This window comes from Aotus nancymaae, unplaced genomic scaffold (genome assembly GCF_030222135.1).
Source record: "Aotus nancymaae isolate 86718 unplaced genomic scaffold, 86718_ANA_hifiasm-v0.15.2.pri h1tg000006l, whole genome shotgun sequence".
In the NCBI taxonomy this organism is placed as follows: Eukaryota; Metazoa; Chordata; class Mammalia; order Primates; family Aotidae; genus Aotus; species Aotus nancymaae.
The window spans coordinates 99,931,978-99,953,183 of NW_026988417.1; the positions used below are offsets into that span (position 1 = coordinate 99,931,978).

The window sequence follows — 21,206 nt, forward strand, 5'->3', positions numbered from 1 at the left end:
ACAATACTGACTTTGGCATCTGACAGAATTGAGACCTCAACTCTGTCACTTAAGAGCTTCATATATATATATGTGTGTGTGTGTGTGTGTGTGTGTGTGTGTGTGTGTGTAGGAAGTTTATATATGTATATGTATATATATACACACATATACATAAACACACGTGTATGCATATATATACATATACACACATAAACACATATACTATATATATACATATATATAATTTTTTAAATTTTTGTACCAATTAAGCCTTTCTCAGTATCATATTTTTACAGTGTGAAAGTTAGGAACAATAATTAATGAATGATGATTTAATGAGATATGCCACTTAGTGTCCAGAAGATTCTTTGGTAAAGAGACATGCTTTGTGAAAGCTGGCTGCCTTTGCCCTTCCCATCATAGTATGGTAACAATGATTTAGCTATCAAAGGTATTAATATAGCTGATTTCTATTGTTGGGAATGCCCCCATTCTATAATCTCACTTGATTCTCTTGTTAGGACAACCAGCCATTAATATAGAAAAAGTTTTAACCCAATACTTTCAGAATCTTGAGCTTCTTTTCTCTGTTGAGATTTTTTAAATGACATAAATATGTGCTAAAGAATAAATACTTAGACATCTCTCTAAACCCCCAACCGCTGATAATGCTTTGTTCCATCAAATTAGCGCCAATATTACTTATACTATACACAAGCAACCAGATAATCTAAAGTTTTGCTCACAAGATTGGTTCCTATTGGACTCAACATCTTAAAAAGTGATTCCCTTGAATACTAATCCAATATTAAACTTTGAAATACTAAGTCTTTTAAATATGTTTCTAGAGGACTTCATGTTTTATAAACCTTTGTCAGATGTTCTTCAAACATCTTCTTACTGTATTTGATATTTTGCTGTTAATACCTCTGCTTGGTGGCATCATATGGGGATGTAAGAACTTAGAAATGTTCTTTTGAAGACTCATTGTTGCAATATCATTATCTATCCTTCTAGTCCACTGTAAAAAAAAGACAGCACTTAAAGTGGATGAAGAAAGGGGACTTCACTCTCCTCACTCTACCTAGATTAGCAGGTTACCTCTCTCTTGCATTGGTTTGCTATGCCTAGTGCTTTCAGAAGAAAAGAACCAATCACATGTCTTCTAGTAACCTATTACAAGTTCTCTTTTTGTACCATTTCAAACTGAAATATTGTTTAGCACTACTCTGATCCAGGTTCTGTTTCAGGCGAGGGGGATAAAATTTTTATTAAATAAGGTTACTTGCTCCACATCTGGAGGTTGAGCAGAGAATAATTTGGGGGCTGGCATACAGTCACGTTGAGAAACGTGTCCTTAGGTGATTTTGTTGATGTGCCAGCTTCATACAGCATACGTAAACAAATCTTTAATAAAACCATATCATGTATCTAACCATAACAGTAGTAGGTAGAGCCGACTACATACCTGGGCAGTAAGGCACAGCCTATTGCAAACCTGTACAGCAGGTTACTCCATTGAACACTGTAGGCAATTGTAACACAACAGTAAGGATTTGTGTATGTAACATAGAAAAGGTACACCAGAAACAAAAATGATATAAAAGATAAAAACCATACATCTGTGTAGGGCACTTACCATGCATGGACTTATAGTACTGGAAGTTGCTCTGGGTGTCAGTGAGTGGTGAATAAACATGAAGGCTTAGGACATGACTACACACTACTGTAGACTTTATTAACTTTGTACACTTAGGCTACCCTAGATTTATTTAAAACTTAAAGTAATTGCACTATGATGTTATGATGGCTACAGTACCACTAGGCAATAGGAAATTTTCAGTTCCATTATAACATTAGAAAACTACTGTTGCATATGCAGTCCACTGTTGACTGAAACTTTGTTAAGTGGTGCATGACTGTATAGGAGCCAGTTTAAGATAATGTGCCAGTCAGATGTAGAGTAAGGAGCACCTTGAGGGGTATTTCAGAATGTATAATGTTAGGGGGCAGGAAATAGTGTGCTTTGCTTCAGGAAGCCTTGTAATGTTATTTGAGCTTAAAATATTAGTATATGAACTCCATGACATTAATAATAATAATTATGCCATTAGAGCCTACTTATTAAATACTTAATAAGCAACAGGTAATGTCAGCCTGGTTTTACAGACATTACTTCTATTAATCTTTACAACCAGACATTAGAACTTCTTATTTTTATTCCTATTTTACAGATGAGGGGTCAGAAGGTGCAGAATGTTAATGAGCATGTCCATGATTGTTAGCTGGAATATACCACAGTGGTAGAACCACATTTTAAACCCAGGATCTTCTGATCACTGTGCCAAAGAGTCTCCTGTGCATTTCTACTAAGACTGAGCATTGTTGTGCTGGCCAAGGGGAGTTCCTGAAGACTTGACTGTCATAAAAAATTCAGGCATCCCTGCAGGACTAATGGAGGTTATTGGACTGAAGACTTTGCTGCTCCCTCTCAAACCATGCAGGACAGGACAGCACTATTTATGAACACTCCTGCTTTGCATGCTGGTCCACATTCGGTCCAGTATATCATCTCTTCATCCTCTTTGGGCGGGCAGGGGGAACTACACTTTGAGTCTTGTGCACTAGTTATGTCTCCCTTGACCTTGTGTTTTTGCTACCAACTACTACATGACTCTTCGTTAAGAGTTTGGCAACTGGCTCTCTCCATCCCAATCAGTTCTGTCATCGGATGGCATCATCTGGCCTCACCATGTCTTCATATCCACATTTTTAGTGACCTTTTCCTCCACTCCACCTCAGCTACCCTCTCTCAATGTCACAAAACAGGATGTCCACACCTAAAGCTCCACATTGAAATATAGAATTCAGACGATCAAGTGTCTCTCCCTCCACCTAGCTTCCCTCCACCTAGCTTGTTTGCCCAGTTATTCTCACTAAACCTATTATTTGATTCCACTGGGACCTTTACACCAGTGACTTCCTGTCTTTGCTTTGTTTCCTATCTTAGTATCCATGGCCTCATTTGTCAGTCCCTCTCTTGTCATCATCTTTGTCTCATGTACCTTTGTTTCTTGCACAGCTATTTGGAAAATTCTATTGTGAATTAATACAATGGTCTGAGTTTTCCTGCTCTAGAGCTTCTGGAGAAAATCATTCAGCCCTCTCAATACCTAGAGTCATCAATCTTAATAACCTCTCTGTAATGCTGGGCAACCCTACTGTATATTTCTCTAATTTCTCTTTTTCACTCAATGCCAGGATTATTTCAAACATTATTTACTTAGCTCAAGCCTATGACTTTGTATTTCCCCATTGCTCTCAAGACTTCTTCCTTCATACAAACACTTCGATATCCTGCAACTGCCACCAAACCAACGAAGTCTTTTGTTAGCATCCATGCTTTTCTCTTTCTTTTCAGTTACAATGAAAATCATAGAACTTTTTTTTTTAGGACTATGCTCTGCACAAAATTGCTGGATCTCATCTCAGCATTTTCTCAGGAGTTTTAAACTATCATTTTGTATTAGTTTGTTCTTATGCTGCTAATAAAGACACAACAGAGACTGGGTAATTTATAGAGGAAAAAGGCCTAATTGATGCACAGTTCTGCATGGCTGCAGAGGCCTCAGGAAACTTACAATCATGGTGGAAGGGGAAGCAAATATGTCCTTGATATGACGGCAGCAGGAAGTGCCGAGTGAAAGAGAGAAAAGCCCTTTACAAAACCATCAGATCTCCTGAGAACTCAGTCACTATCACGAGAACAGCAGCATGGGGGCAACCTCTCCCATGAGTCAGTTACCTCCCACTGGTTCCCTTTCTTAATGCATGGGAATTATGGGAACTACAATTCAAGATGAGATTTGGGTAGGGACCCAGCCAAACCATATCACATTTTTAAAAATTGCTATTTACTTCACAGTTTTCCCTATACATTCCTATTTATCTCTTCAATTTCACAGCCAACTTTGGAAAAAGATGTATGCGACTGTCAATCCCATTTCTTTGATCATCCATAGAACAGCCATCATCAATATGGATTTTGCCCTCTCCTCTATCAAAACTCTGTTGCAATGGCTACCAATGATGTTACTGTTTTTTAATTCAAGGGATACTTCATAATCTTCACCTCACCATGCTTTTAGCACATGTTGAAATGCTCTCTTCTTTCCTAGGCTTACTTGTTGCCCACTCTCCAGATTTTCCTCCCACTTCTCTGGCTATTTCTTCTCTGTCTCCTCTGCCAGGTGCTCCTTCTCTACCCAGCCACCAAAGCTCCGAGTCCCTCAGGTTGCTTTCTGTTCAGGATCTTTAACAAAAAACAAAAAACCTCCCTATGTTCTCTCCTTGAGCAATCTCATTCACTATTCTGGCTTCAATTGCCATCTAAAAGCCAATGTCTGTACATTTAGATCTTTGGCCCAGATTTCTGAGTTCCAAAACTGCAAACAGAACTTTTGTCAGGATATATGCATCTTAGGTAATTTGCAGCTACTTCAAACTAAACATAAAAACAAGGAACATCACCATGGGAACATTAACATTCCTCCATCCAAAAACATGAGAGTCATTGTTGGCCTTTTTCGTCCTCATCTTTAACCTACCCAGTCCATTCTCTGTCTGATCCATCTGGAATCCATGGGCTTGTCTCCAGTTCCTCCTCAGACCCCTACACCTTCACTCTTTTCTTCTTCCTCAACTGGTATAAAATCTTCCAAATTGGTCTTTCCATATCCTTTCTTTTCTACATCTGTTCTGACTTCCACACATCAACCAGCATGATGATTTTTAACAGAAATCTGACCTCATCACTCTCCTACCTGGAGTACCCTAATGGTTTCTCACTGCACTTGGAGGAAAGATCAAATTTCTTTAATGGTGTCTGCAAGGCCCTGTGTGACCTGCCCTTCACTAATTGCACCAGTTTGATCTCTTCCTGTTTTTTTCTCTGTTTGCAGTCTGTGCTCTACACACCTGGGTTCCTTTCAGTTCCATGAGCATGCCAGGCAGTTCCTCAGCTCAGGAACTTTGTCCATGTTCTTTTCACTGCCTAAAATACACACTCCTCCTTACATTGCTAATTCAAGCTCAGTATCACACCCTTTATGCAACCCTCACCCTTACCCTCTATAATGATGGTTGCTTTGCCTGTTACATGTAAACTCAGGTAAAATGTTGGACTTTAGTTTTTTCATCAGTCAGAACAAATTGTGATGACAGCATAGTGTAGGTATAAGCTCCATGACCCCCAACACCTGGAAACATGATTCCTGGCACACAAATATGTATAACCTGAACGAATGCTGCTTACATTAAACTTCTTTAACTGAGAACTAAAATTACTTTTCTTAAGTGTTTCTTTTGTTGCCATCATTTAAATCAATTATAGCTTACAACTGAAAATTATTACAGCGGCATATTCAAAGTGAGATTTCCATTCGCCTCAGTAACACTACATGTTATGAAACCATTAGTTCCAGAATCATGCATCTAGGTTTAAGAATGAAGATTCAAGAGATGCAGTCTGATGTTTTCTATGCCTTCCACTGAGGAATGCTGTCAAAACATGAAATGAAATGTAAATGACGACATAAGAGTATGAGAAACTGGTGTCATCTGAACAAGTCAGGTCACCTCCTGAATCAGATGCGCAAACACTCAAATAAGCAAAATGATACTGAACAGCCACACACTTCTTCTTTTATCATAGCAAATTACCTTGATCCAGAAGACAATAATATTGTTAGGGGGAAAATGAGTAGATGCTCTTTTCATGTAAAAATCCTTCTATCCCTAGAAAGAAAACGGTTGTCTTCCTTCACAAGTTGCTTTTTTTTTTGAGACTGAGTCTTGCTCTGTCACCCATGCTGGAGTGCAGTGGTGTGATCTTGGCTCACTGCCACCTCTGCCTTCTGGGTTCAAGTGATTCTCCTGCCTCAGCCTCCTGAGTAGTTGGGATTATAGGCACCCATCACTATGCCTGGCTAATTTTTGTATTTTTAGTAGAGGCGGGGTTTTACCATGTTGTCAGGCTGATCTGTTATCTGCTGATCTGTTATCTGCCCGCCTTGGCCTCCCGAAGTACTTGGATTACAGGCGTGAGCCACCATGCCCAGCCATTTAGATGTTTTATTTCTGCAAAACTACACCAAAACTGTTTGCAATGAATATTACTCAGGCATGTAACATTGACTTTATTACCTACCTCAGTCATATGGAGCAAATACTCAGATGTTACTCCAAAAATGTTGTACAAATAATAGAATCTCTTGTATTTTTAATTATAGTTATTTACCAAAATGACACATTTGATTATAAATGCTGCTATGGAGACATCATCAGACAAAACATAGGTATACGCCTGAACTTAATTTGGACATTCATAACTTTCAAAGGCTTAAGTTTTTTCTTGCTAAGGGATGTTATTCTTTAATATGTAATATTTTCTAAGGAAATGAAGATAGCATTTAAATATACCATTTCTCCCACAGACTAAATAGTATTTTAATGATAATTTACTTAAAAATATGCAGAATGACATAAGCATTTAACTAAAACTGTACCATATTATTTTGCTCTGAAAGGAAATTGTTTCTTAATTCTATTTAAATTCTGCAGAACTTAATGAATGTTGTCAATGAAAGAATGTGAAGACTGATTTTTATATGTTTCTTCTTTCTTTTTTTTTTCTTTTTTTGAGATAAAGTTTTGCTCTGTCTCTCCCAGGCTGGAGTGTAGTGGTGTGATCTTGGCTCACTGCAACATCCGCTTCCTGGATTCAAGTGATTCTCTTGCCTCAACCTCCCAAGTAGCTGGGATTTCAGGTGTCCATCACCATACAAGGCTATTTTTTTTGTTGTTGTTTTAGTAGAGATAGGTTTTCAACATGTTTGTGAGGCTGGTCTTGAACTCCTGATCTCAGGAGATCCACCCACTTCAGCCTCCCAAAGTCCTGGGATGACAGGTATGAGCCACTGTGCCTGGTCCTAATTATATGCTTCTTTCTAACTTTCAACTCCACTTTTGTTAAAACACAATTTTCTATAATACTCTTATGACTCATACTCTTATGACTCCCCCTTCTTTTTTGAAATAATTAGATTGCCCAAGTAGTAACTCGGAATAAAATCTATTCCAAGTTGACAGACAGGAGCCACATCTCAGGATCATAGTGTATAGTTAGGTCAGCTCAACCACCAGCAATATTGAAAAATGATGTATATCATATGCCTTCACAAAAGCAGAAATACTGCACCGTTTTAATTTGCCAAACCATTCATGCTTTTAATTTCATGAGGATATTTTTAGTTTTTAGTAAATTGGAAAAGGTGATAGGTGATAAAGTCAAAAAATAAAGTGTAAAAATATGGTGTAAAATTCTAGCTATATGTAATACCTATAAAACATATAAAAAAGTTCATTTCCATTCCAATAACACCTGTGACATTTAAACATTCTATAGAATTTCTGCTTTCAATCTTCGCCAGTATCATATGCTGGTATTTAGTCAGAGACCTTAAAATAGTTGAACACTCAGAGGGTATATGGTGCAGCAAATAGTAAAGTTTTATGCTCTTCTCCTTTTTATAATTCTTGTTTATAAAGTGGCTAATAAAATTATAATTATGTTTACAAAAACTTAAAATTTTAAATCAAAACATTTTGAATGACCACAGTAAAAAAGGGGAGACTGTAGCTTAATAAAACTTGGTAACATATTCATAACACCATGACCAACATTAGTATAATAACAAAAATTAGATCTACATATCATACCTTCCGAAATAAGCTGCTTTTATGCAGATGAACAGAATTTGCTCATCAACATAGCAAATATCCTTGATTTCCATTTAACAATCTCACTAGCATACAACAGATTTTCCTTCACATAGTTCACTACACACTTGTTATAGATTTTTTCCTGGTGACATTTATCTTTCCTGTTTTATGAACCAAAGCTATTTTACATTTTGTACTCTTCTGTATAAAATTCCCATTAAAAATTACTGGATTTCAAAGACTCCTGGCAGCTGGACACTTGATAACAGCTATTTTTAACTGATGTTGAAAGAAATACGATGGTAAGGTTGAAGACAGACAAAATCACCTTCCCTCTCTCTCTGCTTGTGAGCTCGCATTTGGAGCATTGCACACTTACATGCACAAAGACAGAGATAGCAAGACGTAACTGATTTACAGAAGTACTACGGCTATAGGCAGGGTGCAGAAAAAGTATAAAGACAGAGGTAGTTGTTTGACGGTTTTTTAGAAGTTGTGTCTGAAAGAATGACAGGAATGACTAGAATATCAGAAAATAAGTTCTTCCCAAAGACAGAGCTGTCAAAGCTGCTGGCCTCACATGGGCACTTACCGTTCTGCAGTCTTCCTAGGAGGTCGCTCCTGAACTCCAGGGTAGGCTGGCTGTCAGCAAACTCAGCCGGTTGTGCCTAGGCCTCCTGGCTCACTCTGCCAATGCAAAGGATGACGGCCACCCAGCCTTAGGGTGCTTTTCCGAGGAAGCAGCTCTTTACCTGGAGAGAGAAGGGCATTTTTTACACAGGGACCAACAAATCCCTAACAATTACACATGGGTAATTCACATACATTGTACTTTATTGGTAATCCTTCTATTTATACATTTATAATTATTTGAGTTTTAAAGTAGTTTTCTGGAAAAGAGGAAAAAGGTGACTAGATTTGATATAACCATACATGTGTAGGTATACAATATCCACTCAAAATACAGAGAAAACTCTGAAAACAGATGGTTGGCTATAGTTAGGTAGCAGATCCGTCAAGACTCTGGTCCTCGTCTTGCTGGCATTGGATTTAATTTGTTAGGATATTCAAGTTACAGCATTCAAGTCTAGTGTGATAAAGTATTTGGGCATATCTAGCTCGTTCACTTTGTAATAACACACATTATAGATTCTGGGAGAAACAAAAAATTTCACATATGTAAGGATTTTTCTTTATAAAAGGACAGATTATATTATTACTTCCAGAGAGTGAGAGAGAAAGCACAACTGTTGTGAGAAGTCCCTTCCTCACTCCTGGCGTTCCTCTGATTTTAAGGCTACTCCATTAGTATGACAATCCAGGCAACTTCTGCTCCCCCATTTCTTCTGCACAGGGAGGGAGAAATGACTCATTAGATTGATGAATTTATGAAAAACTCCTGGGTGATTTGAGGCTAGACTCTTCCTTCCTTTTTCTCTTGGGAGCTGGCCTCTCTTGAGAAAACATTTGTCCTTTGTTGTTTTCCTGTATGCCATAAGCTTATTGAGGGTCAGGTTCCATCCAGGATGTGGGGAGGAGTGAGAATAGTGGCCATGTTGGTTGTGTAAATTCAATTCAGGGGAGTGCTGATGACGGGCACTCTGGCACAAGTCACGATTCCTGCTCCCCGTCTACCTCTCCAACCTCATCTTGTGCACACCATCCTCATGTCCACCATCACACTTAGAAGACTGGCCTTTTCCAATTCCTGGAGCATGCTGCACTCTACTGGGTGGGGCTCTTTTTAAATTTTTAAATATTATTATGATTTAAGTTCTGGGGTACATGTGCAGAATGTGCAGGTTTGTTACACAGATATACACGTATCATGGTGGTTTGCTGCACTAATCACCCCGTCATCTACATTAAGTATTTCTCCTAATGTTATCCCTCCCCTAACACCCCACTCCCCAACTGTTCCCCTCCCTGTGTCCACGTGTTCTCATTGTTCAACATCCACTTACGAGTGAGAACATGCAGTGTTTGGTTTTATGTTCTTGTGTCAGCTTGCTGAGAATGAGGGTTTTCAGTTTTATCCATGACCCTGCAAAGGACATGAGCTCACCCTTTTTTATAGCTGCATAGTATTCTATTGGGCTCTTTCTACTCACATACTCTGCCTGGAACGCTCTTCCCATTAATTTTCACATGACTGCCTCCTTTTTACTTTTCAGCCGCGATCTGAGTGCCACCAGCTCAACTAGTCTTCTTAACCACACTACCTAAATACTAACTCTCCTTCCACGACTGAAGATTGTAATAGCCCATTGGGTTCCTTATATTTAACTCAATTTACCATTATACTGTGGCTATTTTGTTGGTTTGGTTTCTTCTCCTGGACTCTATGCTTCATGAGGGCAGGAATCATGGTTATTTCATTTACTTACTACATGGTAACTATTCGTCCAGCATTTCTAGAATAAATAATTGAAAAGGCATTGGGAGATGTGAAAATTTTAAATATGTTTAATTTCTGGGAAATATTAAGAAGGACATAATAATTGAAGTTCATCATGAAATGTTTTTGATATGAGAGTATAAGAACTGTGGCATCAAAATGATATAATCTTCACAGATTAAACAAGAGAATACCCAGAAAACATATGAAATGTTTCACTGTATCACACAATGCTAGCAGGTAATAAGCAAGCTGGAGATGGAGTGTGTCATTCACCAGCATGTTCTTGGCAAACTTTGCATGAAGCAAAAAGTATTCACAGAAACTATAATACCTTTAGAATACTGTCAGTAAATTCCAGCACAAGAGACATTCTCCAAAGATATTCCAAATGGCTAAGAGGAAAACTAAACAGACAATTGCAGCATATTCTTTGGGAGGTAGGTGTACAGTGTGTGGAGCCAACACAACCTAAGTTTTTACACTACTCAAAAGAATTGAGAAATAAAATAGTTCATGTGGTTTTCCTCATGAGCCGGCAAAAGCCATAGTAGCCATAACCGTGATGGTGGCCACAGCCTTGAAGACCATGGCTGGAGTGCCCACAGTATTTGACAGCCTCGAAACGGGGAATAAAACCACAATTTGTAACATGTCATAATAGGTTTTGGTGAACGGCAATTTACTTTGCAGATGAGTTTTTAGTAATTACATTTACCAAGGAATGTTTTCTCTGCTTATAATCAATTCTGTATCCCCTTCTAAATCATTGACTAATAGGAAGACTACAACAGCAAATAGGGTTTCTGAAAACAAACACAATCGGAAACTCATTATTGAGTAAACTACGACTGAATAGGAAACGAATAGAGCCACATTTGTCCACATTCTGGGCTTTCCAGGGCTGCCAGCATGGGTTGAGCTTTGGACCTTCTTTGATACCAGTCTGGCCCTGATCAGAATGAAACACCTGGCTCATCTAGGGAGGAAGCTGTGCAGGAGATACTGAACAAACTAAAATCAGGCTGTACACGGCCCCAAAAGCCTAGAATTTAACAAAGAGACCTGCAATACAGTCTGGTTAAACAAGGAGCCCCAGAGATGTCCCATACACTTCTCAATCTCTGGATTTTGTTGGGATTTGATGTATGGCAGTGAGGGAGGGGGTTTATATTAAGAGGCAGGGAAATTTCACCACCAAGACAGTCTCGAGAGTCTTGGAGTATAATTCTCACTATGCACCCAAATAATGTTCAACTAAACTGTAGACTGTTAACGGTTTGTATTTTACAGATGCTTACATTACGAAGGATATTAGTTACTATAAATTCAGTGTTTTTTGAGAGCAAGTTATTAAACAATTATCAATAGATTGTGATTACATGTATTATAAATAAAATCACACAAAATATAAAATGTAAACATAAAAAACAGAAAAATTTTAGTAAAAATGTAAATATATTGGTAATATATATCGATAGATGCACTTATAATAACATACATATTTATGTATATTTTCATCCTGAAAAAAAGTAAATATTCCTTAAAACAGTGAGAAATATATCACTATGCAACTGTACACTTCAATTCTTCATTGTAGCCTTTTTTTCACAAAATATTGGAAAGTTTTTTTATATACAACAGTTTGCCTACATCAATACAATTATCACCTCCAAACAGATGCAAAGCTCTGTGGTATTCAAAAATACATGATATCTGAACTTGTTTTATATGATGTGTTTTCTTGCATGTGTGTACATACACAGAGCACTTTAACGTGCTTCATTTCCAACGTGTGTGTTCCTGGAGCCCATAGAGTGACTGTGGAAATGAGATATTTGGGCTTTCATGCCATTCTCTCAGAGTTTGGGTGCACTGCCAGTATGTAATGGAGATTATAGCTCAATAAATGACTCAATAGTCAACCTTCTAGAAATGGTCGTATTTAGCTTTCAGGGTAATGTTAACTTCACTGTGGTATTAGTAATCTCATCAACTTTTTGGTTAGGGATGGATAAATAACTAGCTTTTAGTATGTAAATTACCAACAAAAACGTTTTGCAGAAAATGGGTCAGGTTAGAGATGTAAATGAGGCCTAAAATGTCTCATTAGGTTTTGAATTGCTTTTTTCTTTTTCCCAAGCATTATAAATCTTGTAAGCTTTTGGGGTAATTTTCTTGCTTGAATAAGCTGGTAAGGTCTTTTCCAATAATAAATGAACTAAAATACTTCTCAAAACTAATTCTGCTTGAAAAGATAGAACAAATTGAATATCAAAGTATAATTTATTTTAGAGTTACTCTATATTTCTGTTTCCTAATATTTTTAGTAATAAGTTGTAGAGATCCCATGTATAGATTTCATCATGGATGTTGTGTTTAGGTGCAGAGAGGTATCTCTATCAATGGCTCTCCTTTAAAATCAATTGTATATTTGAAGGATACTTATCAGATCTTGCAACAAATTATTAACTACAGAATATGAGCCTGTATTTTGTGAAGGAATGGATCTTCTTTGATTTACCAAAATGTCTCTCTGGGTCTCTCCTGACAAGTCCTATTTGTAACGCTCAATACTAATCCATATTTCAGAACAAATAATACACAAAAACATGGTCTTGCTCAAAGCACTGCTCTTGGGCCAGCTTGCATAGTTAAAGGATAACTGTGGATCCACAAGCAAGGCGACACTGCCTTAGATCTTAGGAGATGCTAATAAAACAGTGTCACATCAGAACGTGACTGTCACTAGGCAGTCTCACACATCCCACTTTTACCACATTGGTTTCTATTCTACAAACCACTAATTTACAGCAATCTAAATCAGCCCTGTGTGACAATGTAGGAAGTGTTTGTTGGGTACTCTCATCTCTCACAGCATCGCCAATGTTTAGGACAGTTTACCATTTTAGACTCATGACAGAGGGCTGCATTTTTGTCACCATAAAAGCTGCAAAAGTGAAACAGTAAATATGCAATTACAGCAACTACCTATATTTAACTAGCTTACAAAATCTAAAAGGGAAATCAATCAACTTGTTTTCATCATTTGGTTTGTTTCTGTGTAGGGTCTAATTTAGTATAAACAAATATAGTTCATGATTATAAAACCTCATTAAGATGGCTTTCATTTCAATTGCCAGCAACAGCCAGTATCTGCCACTCCCAAAGAAAGTCACCTCTTTCTCAGATATCGCTGCAGTATTTGCCTGTTCCTTTAGACAATGATCGGAACACTTCGCTATAGCAAGCTTTCTTACAGGTGTTTATAAAACAAAGCCTTTTCTATTTTCTCTAAGCAGTCCACATTATATGCACGTATATCACATTTTCTTACAGATAGTGTTTATTGTTTTGCTAATTGTATACCTTAAGAAAAAGATATGAGATTAAATTATTCACAGAGAGATTTAATTTAAATTGGCCTGAGCTGCCTACTCAAGTTTTACAGGTAAATAAAAGAGATACTCACATGTTTTGGCAACAGGTAAGTGAAGGAGGTGACAGAAAATACAGATGATATTCAGACCTCATCTCAGTGGGTTAAAAGAACAGAGTTACTCAGGTGTTATGCCGCCGTTTTATGTCAGGTATTTTGATGGAAGATAGTTACTTCAGATAGACAGGGCAGATAATCTGACAGAGAAATGTGAGTCCCAACACGTATTTATATAGTCTACATATTGCCATGTCACCTTTTTCTGCTCACTACTAAAGTTCTATTATTGGCTTCCCTAAATCTTACACAGCTTTTCTTGTCTAGCTTCAGTCCGCTGGGTATTCCTTCTGCTTTCACATTGGTTACACCTTCTTGTGCAAGTCTAGCCCGGCTCTTTATTCAAAGACTGACCTCCTCCAAAAGGCATTGGGAGGCAGAAAGCACGTACCACCATCCCTATTCTTTTGGTTACAATTACTTATCTAGCTCTCTTATAAATGCACAGAAGACTGTACTGTATTTTCCACTTATTTAGAAATAATAATAATAGCCCAAATCCCCTGGACACTTACCATGGGCCAGATGTTCATTTTATCTTTCAAATACTCCATGCTGCAAGTATGATTATCAGTCCCACTCTCTAAATGAGGACTCTAAGGTTTAGAGAAACCAGGTACCTTGACCAAAAATATGTAGTACGTGGTGTTACCAGAACTTGAATGCAGACAGAATGACTCTAAAATCAGTACTTATACAGCATCAACAGAGTCTCTGTTAAACACATGCTTCGTATGCTCATTCTACCTTCTAACACGTGTTGTCACCTGTGTTTGAGTATATAAAATCTGGAAGTGTTAGAACTCTGATGCTCTCCTGAATCCAGACCAATGAGTCTTTACCCCCAGCTCCAAGTTGTGGAGAAGAGGGCAGTTGTCTTTATATCTTTTTGATATAAAGACAAATACTAGCTGGAACCCAGTTTAGGTGGTAGCTCACTATGCCCCTGTCATTTATGTGACTATGTAATATCGCTGGGAGTATAATTATATTTTGGGTAAAGTCTTTTGGCATAATAAGTTCAAGAATTCCATTACCAATAACACCTCTCATTTGTTGAACTCCTTATAACATCCAAAGTTTTCACAAATATGAACTCATTTTAGTCTCAATGTAGCTCTCTAAGGTAGGCAGAACAGTTACTATCATATTTGGCCAAATGAGTACAGAGAAAGGATGGAAGAGAAATTGACGTTTACTTAGCATCAATTACTTGGGAACATGATTCTAAGTACTTTACTGAATTCTTCCTTTCAGTTCTCATACCTTCCTTATGGTGTATCTGTCCTTAACCACATTTTGTAGAAGACATAACTGAAGTTCGTAGCGTTTAGTTAACAGCTTGTGAAAGAGGCTAGATTAGAGTTTAGAAGTCACTGAGACTATCAATTTTTCCTTATAACTCAAATTCAGTTGGCAACACTTGTTCTTCGATCACACATAGCTTCGTATTATCAGATATTTCATGCATAGGTTGGCATCTTGTTTCTCTGGGTAGGTCTTCATTTGGTTAAAAGAAAAAGTCATGTTTCATTTTCTCTGAATCACTTAGAGTGCACACTTTTAAGCCATGCATAAAAGGCCAAGTGAATATAACTACTGAGAATTTGAATGTGGTCTGGAAGTAAGAGGAGGCTGTCCTTGCTTGTACTTTTACTTGTTCACCCAGCAACTATATCTCTCAAGCAATTGCAGACATGTGATGTGATCTTAGAAATTCCTATTTATTCCTGAGACATTCCTCCTTAGGTGAGATATTTCAAGGACCAGAATTTGAACTCATTATATTATCTTAAGCCCCCTGAGACCCAGAGAGTCTAAAATGCTGTGTCTAAAGTTATGACTAGTAAGTAGCAAAGTCAAGGTTAAACCACATCTTTGGGCACCTCTTTGCACTGTACCTCTGTATGAACTAATGTTTGTAACAAGTTGCTATTTGTATTATGCATATAAGAGTATAGGCTGGGGGTAGTGGCTCATTCCTGTAATCCCAGCACTTTGGGAGGCTGAGGCAGGCAGATTACCCGAGGTCAGGAGTTCGAGACCAACCTGGCCAATATGGTGAAACCCCCTCTCTACCTGAAATAGAAAAATTAGCCAGGCGTGGTGGCAGGCACCTATAATTCCAGCTACTCAGGTGGCTGAGGCAGGAGAATCGCTTGAACCCGGGAGGCAGAGGTTGCAGTGAGCTGAGATCATGCCACTGCACTCCAGCCCGGGTGACAGAGCGAGACTCAGTCTCAAAACAAAACAAAACAAACAAAAGCAAAGTATAGATCTCTGGAAATTTGAAGGATACTTTTTACTTAGTAAATAATCAGTGTGATATCATGATGACAAGTGAAATTGTTAAAAAAGTAAAGTCATCTTAAAATAATAAGTTGTCACAATATTGATTGGTTAGAACAAGAAGAAACATTTACAGGTTATTGTATGTAACTAAAAATCAGTGAGCTGCATGTAGGAAATATGACATTTTTTCTCATTGGTCTTAGTCTGTGTACATGCATGTGTTTATAAATAACATTTTATTTGGAAAGTACTCATTCAAATCAGCTTTCTATTTATGAATCTTATTTCATTTCCTTCTGCCTCCCTCATGCTGTTGTTTTGTGTAAAACATAATTCTCAGAAAAAATATGAAGTTCAGTTGCATCACAGCACATAGCATATATTGGTCAAACAATATATATTTGTTGAATGAATGAAAAATGATGATAGGCCAGGTAGTTAGTTTCATCGTACTGGCTGAGCTGACCATTGCGTAAGATATAGTAACATGGAGAAAGGAATTATGAGGAATATACATTCTTAGCCATATTCCATGAGTGCAGGAAAGTTAGTTCTTCAGGCAGCTTTGGACTGACTCACTTCTCTTCCCTTTCTCATTTGTAGTTATTAAGAATAACTGCAGGCTGGTTATGGTGGCTCACACCTATAATTCCCACACTTTGGAAGGTTGATGAAGGAGGATCCCTTGAGGCCATGAGTTTGAGACCAGCCTGGGAAACAGTGTAAGACCTCAGTTTCTTAAAAAAAAAAAAAAAAAAATGCCAGGGATGGTGGTGGTGTGCACATGCAGTCCCAGCTTCTCAGAAAGCTGAGGTGGGAGGATCATTTGAGCCCAGGTTTTTGAGACTGCAGTAAGCCTTGATCATGCCACTGTATTGCAGCCTGGGTGACAGAGTGAGATCCTGTGTCTAAAGAAAAAAAGAAGAAGAAGAAGAACTGTAGAATGTGCTAGGAATACAGTATCTTGAAATAGGGAAAAATTCCCAGAAATAGCCAAGGCTTATTTGTTTCTCTCAGAGGAAATGAAACATCTTGAGATAGGAAGGAACTGCCAGGAGAGCTGAGATTTGTTCCTGTCTCCCCTGGGAGCAGAATCTCTTCAAGGCTTTCTCTGTGAGTCATGTGGCTGGCCCTGAGATAATAAAACGGTTCCTCCGTCTGTCCCAGGGAGCTTTCATGAGCCTTGGGAAACCAGCTCACAATGGATCCTGGGCGTCTTTCCCCTGTCCTGCTCAGCAGTAACTAATAAATCTACTTTATATAAAACCTGTTGCATGTGAGTGTATTCTGCTTCACCAGACTCGGACAATTGGCAAAACTGCAGCCCAGGTGCAGTGGGGATTAGTGTTCAACTCCCTCCTGGTGGTTGGCACAGTGATAACCTTTGCTATCACCTACATGGTGGAAATTCTCCCCTGGGATCGGTTATTAGTGAACCTGCTTCCCAGTGAGATCGCAGATTATATCTGAATCTCTTTTCTCTACATACCCAGCACCTGGTAGAATACCAGGACCATGTTAGGCATTCAGTGCATATTTCTTACATGGATGAATGCTTCCTGCTCACAAGCAGCTTGTAATCCAGGGGAGCAGGCATATGGAGAATGTTTTTCACCGTTTTCCCCATTTCTGGCCTCAGTTCTTAAAAAGGATGGCTGGCCTCTTGCATGTATCAGGGAAGAAGCATTGCCTTTTCTCTCGCTCACTCATCAGTTAGGCACACCCATATTCCAGCCTATGTGTTCTGTTGGATCCTCTCTGCACACGGGTTGCAATATTTCTTTTGATGCCTACAGGCCAGGGTAGGGTTTTCCCACCCATGGATAGGCCAGAAACCACTACTTCTGGCCAAAGGTTTGCTGTGTAGTTGCAACTGTTCCCACGCATTTATCTGAAGCTCTAGATTGGGCAAGGAAATAGAAGAGGCTCAAGTCCCAGCCATGTTCTCATATCCAGCTTGCCACTTGCATCTTATGTACATTCTTATCTGATTCCTGTGCCTATTCCTCATTATTTTTCAGATGTATGATCACAGCCAAGTCACACATGACCCAACCTCAACGGTAGATGTGACATGTGCTTAGAGTTGTTTCATTTTTTCGAAACAAGCTAATTTGATTTTGTTGCTCAGTGGGAAGACTTGTTATAACTGTGTATTGAATGATTATTTTCAAATCTTGTTTTTGACTTTTGTCAAAAATACCTAATGTTTTAGCTATAATACAGTTCAAGGGGTCAAAATTTTTCCACCTTCAAGGATTTAATGTTCGATTCATTCTCCAACCTACCTCAAGTCCAACTTGAACTATTATGCCTTATATTCTCCCCTAATAGATCCCAGGAATTGGTGATCAGGATGGGAATGCCATCATTTCTGAGAGTCGATTCAGTTATAGCAGAAGACAAAATAGGAAAATCTGGCTTTGCCTCTATGAGGTTTATGATACTAGCCAAGTCATTTACTTTCTCTACACACTAGTTTTTTCATTTGTAAAATTGGGATGTTAGACAGTTGTCTCAAAGATATCTTCCAGTTCTAGTACTCCACTGTGGGAGAGTCCAGCTGTGGCATAAAATCCCAGAGACCTCTAATTGCTTCAAAGATTGTGTCAGGAGACAAATTAGATCACACAAGCTTCAGAATGCAGACTTACCTCACCTCACCTAATGCCATCAGTTAATTACTTTTTGACTGTTGCCATAATGGCTTTTGAAAAGTCATCCCACTTTTGGATGGTTATAACTACTTTGCCACCAAAAATAAAAGGTAACAATAAAAATTAAAACATCTAGAGAAAAAAACTCTGCACTAAATAAATACACTGTAAAAAGTGGTATTTTGACATTAGGGTATGAGGCAAAGGTAGAATACGTTTGAATCGTACACCATGTTTGGATGAAGGCAAAATGTTTTTACTCTGCATAGATCATTTTTGTAAGAGAGGTGAAGAGTAACATTTTTACCGATTTTCGTCTGATATGCATGTGCTACTTCCAAGTGTTTCAAAGGGCTCTTGTACTTGGTTAACATGGTGTTTTTCTAGACTAAAATATTATTTTTAAAGTTCAGTTTGGGAGTAAAACAATCCATGAGCTCTAAAATAGTTTCAAAATTGGCAAATAAAAGGTGATTATAGTATACTTTTGTCATACTAACTTTTATATACAAATTATATATACATTTTAAAAATGTATGTTCCTATTGTTTTTACTTATAAAAGCTTGCTTGCTTTTACTTTCAATTAATATTTTTTAAAAACTAAGAACAATTTTGAAGTATCTTGGCTTGGCATGAAATGTATTATAAATTTACCTAAACAAATGGAAAGACATTACTGTTTTTTATTTAACTCTCTTTTAGAAATTTAACTTAATGGCAGGTTTTCAGGAATGAGTTAAAATTGTAAATTCATAAAGCAAGGGATAGGTGTATTCATGTCCATCTTCTGACCTGAATATGGTTGTATCTATTCCATTCTGAATATTCTGATTAAAAGAAAGATGTATTCCTCTTCAGCAGACTGTGGCAACTTCAAAGACTATAAATGCACTCCTGGCATCTCCATTCCAGCGAGGGTTACTGTGTGCGTGTGTGTGTGTGTGTGCGCGCGCGCACATGTACATGCATTGAAAGAATTTCAAAGCTAAACTGGGTTTATAAAGAGATATAGAGAAAAGAGATGAGTATCCCTTTAATAAGCAAAAAATTGAGAATTAGAGAGCATAGACCCAGCTGGAAAAGGCCGAGACAGATGAAAATTCAAGCTGCCTTCCCACTCATCAGCAAAACTTCCCTCTAAAGTTTCTACTCAGAGGACTAACTGCCTTTACCTACAGCTCTCTGACCTCTGGAAATGGGAGGAGGAAGGAAGGAAAAGAGGAAAAGCACCTTCTTTCTGGAAACCTGTCCTTCAGTCTCTGACAGGAATTTACAAAAACAGGTGCAAGCTCACATCCTACTACAGCAACCGAGTTTTGCCACAATGATCTACATATGAGTAAATACGGCTTCTATCAGCATGGTTTGTATAGTGTTAGGTCCCAAACACTTCTACATCTGAGGCTTTCCATGTGGTCTTCATTCATTTCATTTGTAGTAACCACCTAAATTTTCTTTGGCACGGCTGTCCCATTCTCTAAATCTGGTTTCTCAGAGGTATCCGGCTTCATCAAATCTCTTTTATGAAATATATATCTACTTCTGCTACACAAATACAATAGGTAATCAGCACTTTTTCTTGCATAACACAGAAATGTAATTTATCTATTTGAAATTTCTATATTTGCTTCCTTCATTAAGAATAATTTTTATCAATGTTTCACTATAATCAAAACCAATATGGCAAAGCCGCAACGTGTCAAATATCTTAAGAAATAACAATTTAATGGATGGTGCATGAAGGGAGAAAAACCATCATATAACAGGCTCATATCTTCTAAAAATGTAAAATAAAAACACAAAAGCATCTTAGAGAAACAGTTATATATGGTAACATTTGCATGAATCAGATCTTTCAATGGGAGTACACTATTTTAAAACAACCAGAACTCTCATCTTGAAAAGGCTTGTTAGGTTTTTCACATGCTGGTTATTTCTAAATAATTTTCCTGACCTTTAGTCTGCTTAACTCCCAGTTGTAGTGCAGTTCAGGTGCTCAAAATATTGCTATTTCAGTTCATATCCTCTAAATCAGACCCAAGTCCTACCTGCACATGAACTATGATATCTTACAGGAGGTCAAGGCACTCACTCACTACAAGTGTTCCTTACGGAGACTGTGATGTTGTCTAATGTACCTGCTCACAACAGCAACCCCAAACAAGATATCACATTGATCCAGCCGTCACTGGAAGCTGGGCTTTGTGGAGACAGAGAGAACTGTCTTGCAGGAAGAAAGACCTGGTCGCGACATGTATGCACACCCCACTCTGGCAAGAGGCAGCCCTGCGCTTGTCACTAGCTTTGAAGGCAGCTCGCTTCACTGACACAATACCCAGCAAGGACAGGGAAAGGCTGCAGGGAGTGTGCTGATGGCCACTCTCTAAGGACAGAGGAAGAATAGAGAGTCAGGAAATTGAAAATAAATAATACGACTCCCTTTCTGATGTAAAGTGCCAAAGATTTCAGGAGGGAATGCAAATCCAGCACAAAAGACCTTTGTTTCCTTCGCTTGTATTTTGACATTTTCCTAGAATCACTTGATAGCACTCACATTAAGCTTCATTTCAGATTCTCATCCAAAGTCAAACTACCAG

General features: G+C 38.1%; 1 protein-coding gene across 1 annotated transcript in view; it reads right to left on the bottom strand.

Annotated features, from left to right (window-relative positions):
* TENM3 (teneurin transmembrane protein 3) overlaps positions 1–21,206 on the bottom strand; it is a 1,556,403-nt gene that overhangs the window by 1,326,027 nt on the left and 209,170 nt on the right. Inside the window, exon 2 of the mRNA XM_064369979.1 lies at positions 8,357–8,516. The gene's annotated coding sequence lies outside the window, so the exon portion shown is untranslated. The remainder of the gene's footprint in view (positions 1–8,356; positions 8,517–21,206) is intronic.